The sequence below is a fragment of the Solanum dulcamara genome, chromosome 8 (assembly GCF_947179165.1).
Source record: "Solanum dulcamara chromosome 8, daSolDulc1.2, whole genome shotgun sequence".
In the NCBI taxonomy this organism is placed as follows: Eukaryota; Viridiplantae; Streptophyta; class Magnoliopsida; order Solanales; family Solanaceae; genus Solanum; species Solanum dulcamara.
Window position 1 is genome coordinate 48,376,713 of NC_077244.1, and position 8,592 is coordinate 48,385,304.

Below are 8,592 nucleotides of genomic sequence, written 5' to 3' on the forward strand. Positions count from 1 at the left end.
ATTCCTTAACAAACTGATTTCTCTACAGGACTTTGACTGAGGTGATCTTTTTGTTCCTCAATTTGCGAATTTGGCGATCAAGAATTTAGATCGGAACCTCTTCATCGGATAAGCTATCCTTAACTCCTATACTATCAATGGGGACTACCAGTGAGGGATCACCCAAGCATTTCTTCAACATCGAAACATGAAATATCGAATGAATGGCGGCTATCTCCGAGGGTAACTCCAATTCATAAGCGACACTCCCTATTCTCATCACAACCTGGTAAGGACTAATGTATCGAGGACAAAGCTTTTCCTTCCTCCCAAACCTCATAACGCCCTTCATAGGTAATCATCCACCTCAAACTCTAAGTCTCTCTTCCTTACATCGGTGTAAGATTTTTGACGGCTTTGGGCTATGTTTAGCCTATCTTGAATAACTCTCACCTTCTCCATGGCTTGGTGAACAAAATTAGGCCCAATCAACTCAACTTTACCAACTTTAAACCACCCAATCGGTGACCTACACCTCCTCCCATACAAAGCTTCATAAGGAGCCATTTGAATGCTTGTATGATAGTTATTATTATATGCAAACTCTATGAGAGGTAAGTGATCATCCCAATTTCCCTTGAAGTCAAGTACACATGCCCTCAACATATCCTCCAACGTCTGGATGGTGCCCTCCGCTTGGCCATCTGTCTAGGGATGAAAGTCCATACTAAGGTTCACCTTCGAACCCAGTCCCTTCTAGAAGGATTTCCAAAATTGGGAAGTGAACTGAGCTTCTCTGTCTGAGATGATATACAGGGGAACCCCATGCAATCTGACGATCTCCTGAATATATAATTTTGCATAATCTTTTGCGGTGTCAGTAGTCTTAACTGCCAAGAAGTGAGTTGATTTTGTCATCCTATACATAATAACCCAAATTGAGTCATATTGCTTTAGGGACCTCGGCAAACCTGTAATAAAGTCCATGTTGATCATCTCCCACTTCCATTCCGGAATCTCTATATTTTGAGTTAACCCACATGGCCTTTAATGCTCAATTTTAACCTGTTGGCAATATAGACACTGTGAAACAAATTCCGTGATATCTCTCTTCATTCCATTCCACCAACAAACTTCCCTCTAGTAATGGTACATCTTTATAGAGCCAGGATGAATAGAGTATCTGGAACTATGAACTTCAGCCATAATCCTCTCTCGAACATCATCGACATCTGGTACACACAATCTATTTTGGTACCTTAGCACATCATCTCCCCCTTTGGTAAACACCATCACCTCTTTCTTGTGAACAAGTTCCTTCAACTGGAGAAGGATGGGATCTTGGTCTTGCTTCTCTTTCACCTTTGTCACAAGTGAGGATGCAGACCCATCCTGAACATTAACTCAGCCTTTATTGTTTTCTTCAAGACGAACTCCCAATCGAGCTAACCTATGTACCTCCTTCGCCGATTCTTTCCTTCCCTCCTCTATATGGGCAGTCCTACCCATAGACAACCTGTTAAGAGCACCAGCAACAACATTAGCTTTACCTAGATGGTAGAGGATGCTCATATCTATCACGACCCAACCCCATGGGCCGCAATTGGGGTTCGACCCGTACCCCTGTGTACCTCTCTGTCGACTATATTCAAATTGGACTATGTATAATGTGATACTGCTCACAAAAACCTCAATAGGTTAAAATCTTTTCATGGTCATATAGCCTTCTAGATATAGGAACCAAACACAAGAACCCAGTGGGTGATAAAATATTCATACACGTGTGGCCTCTTTCATGTGCATCATGTCATGAAAGGGAAAGCCAGCCGATAAGGGTGCCACAACATAATAACTTTTACAACATATCACATAGGCATAACCGAAATAAACTTCTAAACAACCCACACACATATGTCTATAGACCTCTAAGAATAAGAATGATATCATATGGTGAGACAGGGCCCCCGTCGTACCCCTTAATAAATGAAAACATACAGCAGAGGTTTCGTACCCAAAAGCTAGGCTCTGACATAATGGAGCTTTTCCCAAACTTGCTAGGTGGAACCCTAGGCTGGTGAATCCTCAAAGCGCGCATTTGTACCTGCGGGCATGAACGCAGCCCCCCAAGAAAAGAGGGTCAGTACGATATATGTACTGAGTATGTAAAGCACAAAATACCACAAGGAAAGTATAGTTGACACGGGGATGCAGAGAAGAAGTACAATAATTAATAAATCACATTACCTACACCTTCTAAAATGAGGTCATGTAACTCAGTATGATATTCCACACCTGGCCTGTTATGGGACTCGGTGTTACAAATTTATCTTTATGTCATCATATGCATAAATATACCATAACCGGCCCTTTAATGAGACTCGGTATGCAATCATGTCATCTTATCATTGTATTTACATAGCATACTCGGCCCTTGGTGGGGCTCAGTTATACCCGGTCTTTGGTGGGGCTCAGTCATACCCTTCTCTTTTTGGGACTCGGTCATACCCGGCCCTTTTTGGGACTCGGTGAATATTTATATAATCTTATATCGTACCCGGCCCCTTTTTGGGACTTCAGTCGTACCCGACCCTCTATGGGACTCGGTAAAGATATGTAAACCATATGTACAAGCAGAGTAGTACGTAACCATATGCAAGCTAGATCATTACCTCAGAGATCATATCATGTTTAACTTATACCTAAGGTATGCCAAAAGAAAGCTTCACATACCTCTGGACTTTCCTTCCGGTGATCTTCATATACATATTTCGTACCCGTCCCTTCATAAGGCTCAGTGAACCACTATGGAATCGTAATCTCATTTTTGTATCAGATACATCTCACTGGGAATGAGAGATAGCTTCCCACATATTATATTCTGACACATAGAAGCCCTACTAGGCAATACTTAATTCACTTAAGGCTAAACATTGCCAAAAGGAAAGAAAGATAGTTGTACGAACTTATACCAAAACATGCCAAGAGAAAGCTTTACATACCTTGTCGGAATTATTCCTTATCCTGCTTGTCTCGCCAACCTTTACACCTATTCAACATGAAATTAGTATGAATATAAACCCCTTTTACTTTCCATCACCCTAGGTTACATCTTAGTATTAATGGAATCTATTTCCATAGTCATTTGCCCGACTAGTTCTGTTATTCTCTAAGGCGTCAACGAAAATTGGGCAGCACCTCCCCTATAATGTGCCCTAATAAAATTTTCAATTAGTTACCTAAGACCTACATCCAACCCACAACAACAACCTTCAGCAATTCACACCAACAATATACAACATAAACTCCAAACGATGTATTCAAAAATACGGTAGCACAATAAGGCGTCTACCCTTTATTTTGTAACGCCTTTCATTATACGCAACGAGGGGTCGTAAGGCTGCAACCAGCAGCATAAATACCCCTTTTAGAATGCATTTAGTCCCTGAAACAATACATTACACACCTGCAACAACAACTTACAAGAACGACACTTTATTTCGACGACAATTCACTTCTAGCGACTCTAATTTAGTTTATATCGGGCGTCAAATATATTTATCATATTTTCACATTTCCAGACACTTACACAACATATAATACCCTCTATAACAACACCAAAAACTCCAATTTAAAAGGAAAGGCCGTTAAACTTTTCAAACTCGGCAAAACTATCCAAAATGAGAAATCTGGACAGGCTACTGTCTTATATTGTCGCTTAGTTTTGGAGGGGTAATTGAGGGAAACAGGATTTGTGGCCTCAATGAAAGTTATAGACAGGTGTATAAAGGTCGCAAACAATTTTAAATTACCCCTACAGAATTTTTTTACGAAAATATATGACCAAAATACTCACAGCTGTCTGTGTAGGATTTCGAAAACATAATCTGGGCAGCAGCTTCCCCATGCTTCACCACCATTTTCCGAGCAGAGAAAAGCAAAACTAGGTTGTAGAGTCTCAATGAAAGTTATATCCCTATGTACTATATTTCCAAAACATCTTGAATCACTTAAAATTAAGACTTACACAAGGAGTTATACTCGTTTTACTAACAGAAGTTTAATTCAAAAATGGGTCTGTTCCTTAGCGTTTTCTCTTTAAGCTTATCTTAGTTTTCCAAGTGTAGAACTGAAAATATGGTTTCGTAGGCCTCGTAATATACATATATACACCTCCACATAGTTGAGGAACACCTTAGATAATTAATTGACAGAGAAAAAGTGAAGAACTCACCTTTAATTCTTCTAAACCATGGCTGCCTCCTTCCCTTCTTCTTCTCCACGTTTTTCTCTCTATGTTTTGGGCTGATTTTGGATAAAAAATGACTTAAGAGTAATTATCATACATATATATGGTTCCTTAGGAAGTGCCATGTGTCAGCCCCTAAGGGTGACACGTGTCAAGCCCTTATTGGGCCACGAATCCATACCTAGCCTCCAAGGCTGCCATGTGGTGGTGTGGGACCCACCTCAAGTCGGTGTGTCACCTACTTGGTCCAAGTAGGTGCATAACCTACTTAGTCAAAGTAGGTGCATCACCTACTTACTTCCGAGTAGGTGCTACGCCTCTTTCCGCCTCTTCCGTGGGTTCATAATCTAATCTTACTTTGGGAGCCCATGTAATCCTTGCTACGTAAGCTCAACATGTACTCCAGTGGCTTAGTTATGTAGGTCGTCCAAGTTGGTACCTTACGTAAGTAAGTCGAGTCCTATGACTTGTTATTTTGTCCTCCAATTTGTTTCAAATCATTATAGACCTATTTCCAACCTTCACTCTTAAGGGGCGTCACGTCCTCCCTTCCTTAGAGTTATTTAATCATGTTATAGATAATCTGGGTCACAGGACATCTTTCAAGAAGCTTAAGAAGATGTTCCGAAGCATAAAGGTACGGGGTATAACATCCTTCCCCCTTTAGAACATTCATCCTCGAATGTAAACCAAAACCTTCCTCCGGACCTTATACCGATTATATGGAGAGGTCCTCTATCCCGTTTCCATAACATATACTTTCATCGAGCAATCAATATCAGAGTTCCAAAGGTTAGGATTACCTGTAGGCATAGGGAACAAGTGATATTTCTTTTTCATTTCTTTTTTTCTAGTTCTCTTACCATACATCATATTGCACCCTTTACACGAACATGTGTAGGAGCTTAAAGTAGCCCTAAAGATGCTTTAGCATCACCATACTAGTTTGCACATAAACCTTTATCGTTTCTTACTTCCTTCCTCTACTTACCCTTGAGTTTCCTCATATTCCAGTATAGGAGAGATCTCCCGTCCTTTCCTTGTTTTGCTGCTTGTACACCACAATACTAGTAGTCAGTAACTTTGTTACCAACATCTTACCTTCAGTCGAGTATAGCCTGGCTATTCCTTACAGTATGTTTAAGTTCTTATCGTAATTTTCTTGTTGTATTCATCCCCTTTGTATGAACCTATTCTTTGATGTCATACCATTCAAGTCCTTAATATTAATTCTCCATACTATCTCCGGTATCATGGCTTTTATCCGTTTATTGCTGAACTTTAAATCTTATTAACTCGTGCCAGTATGGAATCTCACTTGAAGCCACTTCCCCCCTTTAGGGTGTACCCATGTCACTATCTGTTGTGTTCTACCTTACGCCTTTATTTCCAATTTTCCAATATGTATGATTCTTTTCCAACATATTCGGTATACAGCACCATATCTATGCCTTCCTTTATATCTTCCATACCTTTGGTTGCCTAGGTACGACAACTTAACATAACCATGAGGTGCTAATCCAGTCTAATTATGGGTACTCGAGTCATGTAGCAATTTATTCGAAGCCACTTTCCATTTATTTTGATCAATAACTACCTAGGGCTTATAGTCGTTTCCAATTCTCAAATAGGCAGTACTTAACTTCCGACGCTCGGTGTCCCAAGCTTTGTCATAGTCCTAGCCTTATCCCAGTAGGTACCACTTGTCCCTTTAATTAATTCACAATGCGCTAGTTGTTTTGCAAAGCTACATCCCCTATCTCAAAGGGTCTTATCATCTTTCACGGTGGAGTTACGTATCCACAATACTTCTTTAGATCAACAATGCCATTCATGGCCAACGTGTATATATACATGCATATCATCTCATAGCACAGCCATACAGGGCTTCCTAGAGGGTCACCTATCCCAATATTACTTTTGCCCAAGCACGCTTAACTTTGAAGTTCTGATGGGATCCGGTACGTTTGTGCTGGTATGATCGCACCCTGCCCCGTGGGGCGCATATCTACCGAAGAAGACGATGACCTAGCAGATGATCCAGTAGGCCAAGCTGCACCGCCCAAGTTACCCTTATATTCTTATTACATGGACCACATCCTATCTTTAGCCACTTCCTCACAAGGCTTTACTTATTTTCATAACTATCCTCATTATATTCATATCATATCCTCTTCGCATTCTACCCCATTGTATAACACTTCTTAACCTTTTTCACGATTCTTACTGTGGGTTACTTACCATTCTTAGTTAGTCTTATCCTTAATATATCTTTCTATCCAGAACTACTAGTCTTTCCTAAATTATTTTCCTTTTATTTCAAGGAAAATTTGGGCAGAGTTTCCTCTGTATTTCTTACTATCTTAACACCTGCATGCAGAAAATGCCAACAATGCCTCACAGGGGAAATACGCATAAAGATACATATATACGTATCATATCACATCATATCGCAGCCTTACAGGGCCCCTAATATCAATAATAGTATAAACTGATGGACTTACCTCATATGTCCAACTCAAACTGCACCTCTTTAGACTTTCCGTCTATTTTTCCTTTCAATTTTCAACTTTACATGTCAACCGTAATTCAATACCTTACCTGGCACCTATCATTCATGCCTTGCTTACCTGCATACTGTGTAACATCCAATATCGTCAATAACCTTCTTCTATCGATGTTGTTCTTCTGCTGAAATCACAAGTTAGTATGAGGAATTTCATTCCCTATGACTCGGCTCTATCGCACGATCGTAGATATGAAAGAAAGGTAACATCCTAAATGTCCTATAGCCTCTTGTCTATAGATATGGTGCACAACACACCGATAAACAAGACTCTGCTAGACACGGTCTGTAGACACTCCAAGGACGAACTGCTCTGATATCACTTCTGTCATAACCTAACCCCGTGGGCCGCGATTGGGGTCTGACCCGGACCCCCATGTACCTATCTGTCGACTATAGTCAAATTGGACTATGTATAATGTGATACTGCTCACAAAAACCTCAATAGGTTAAAACTTTTTCATGGTCATATAGCCTTCTAGATATAGGAACCAAACACACGAACCCAGTGGGTGATAAAATATTCATACACGTGTGGCCTCTTTCATGTGCATCATGTCATGAAAGGGAAAGCCAGTCGATAAGGCTGCCACAACATAATAGCTTTTACAACATATCGAATAGGCATAACCGAAATAAACTTCTAAACAACCCATACACACATATCTACAGACCTCTAAGAATAGGAATGATATCATATGGCAGGACAGGGCCCCCGTCGTACCCCTTAATAAATAAAAACATACAGCAGAGGTTTCGTACCCAAAAGCTAGGCTCCGACATAATGGAGCTTTTCCCAAACTTGCTAGGTGGAACCCTAGGCTGGTGAATCCTCAAAGCGCGTATTTGTACCTGCGGGCATGAACGCAGCCCCCCAAGAAAAGAGGGTCAGTACGATATATGTACTGAGTATGTAAAGCACAAAATACCACAAGGAAAGTATAGTTGACATGGGGATGCAGAGAACAAGTACAACAATTAATAAATCACATTACCTGTACCTTCTAAAATGAGGTCATGTAACTCAGTATGATATTCCACTCCTGGCCCGTTATGGGACTCGGTGTTACAAATTTATCTTTATGTCATCACATGCATAAATATACCATAACCAGCCCTTTAATGAGACTCAGTCTGCAATTATGTCATCTTATCATTGTATTTACATAGCATACTTGGCCCTTGGTGGGGCTCGGTCATACCTGACCCTTTTTGGGACTCGTTTATACCCGGTCCTTTTTGGGACTCGGTGAATATTTATATCATCTTATATTGTACCCGGCCCCTTTTTTGGACTTCGGTTGTACCCGTACCTCTATGGGACTCGGTAAAGATATGTAAACCATATGCACAAGCAGAGTAGTACGTAACCATATGCAAGCTAGATCATTACCTCATAGATCGTATCATGTTTAACTTATAGCTAAGGTATGCCAAAATAAAGCTTCACATACCTCTGGAGTTTCCTTCAGGTGATCTTCATATACATATTTCATACCCGGCCCTTTATAAGGCTCGGTGAACCACTATGGAATCATAATCTCATTTTCGTATCAGATACATCTCACTGGGAATGAGAGATAGCTTCCCACATATTATATTATGACACATAGAAGCCCTACTAGGCAATACTTAATCTTCACATAAACTCTAATATTGAACAGTAGATAGGGGTTATGAAGCGTACTCGGAATTCTGGGAATGGAATTATCCTCGCACTTCATATACAATTCACTTAAGGCTAAACATTTCCAAAAGGAAAGAGAGATAGATGTACGAACTTATACCAAAACATGCCAAG

At 40.4% G+C, this 8,592-nt stretch overlaps 1 pseudogene; it reads right to left on the bottom strand.

The window, feature by feature from the left end:
- Positions 1 to 6,096: 6,096 nt before the first annotated feature.
- On the bottom strand, positions 6,097 to 6,214 carry LOC129901878 (5S ribosomal RNA; annotated as a pseudogene).
- Between the last annotated feature and the right edge of the window lie 2,378 nt (positions 6,215 to 8,592).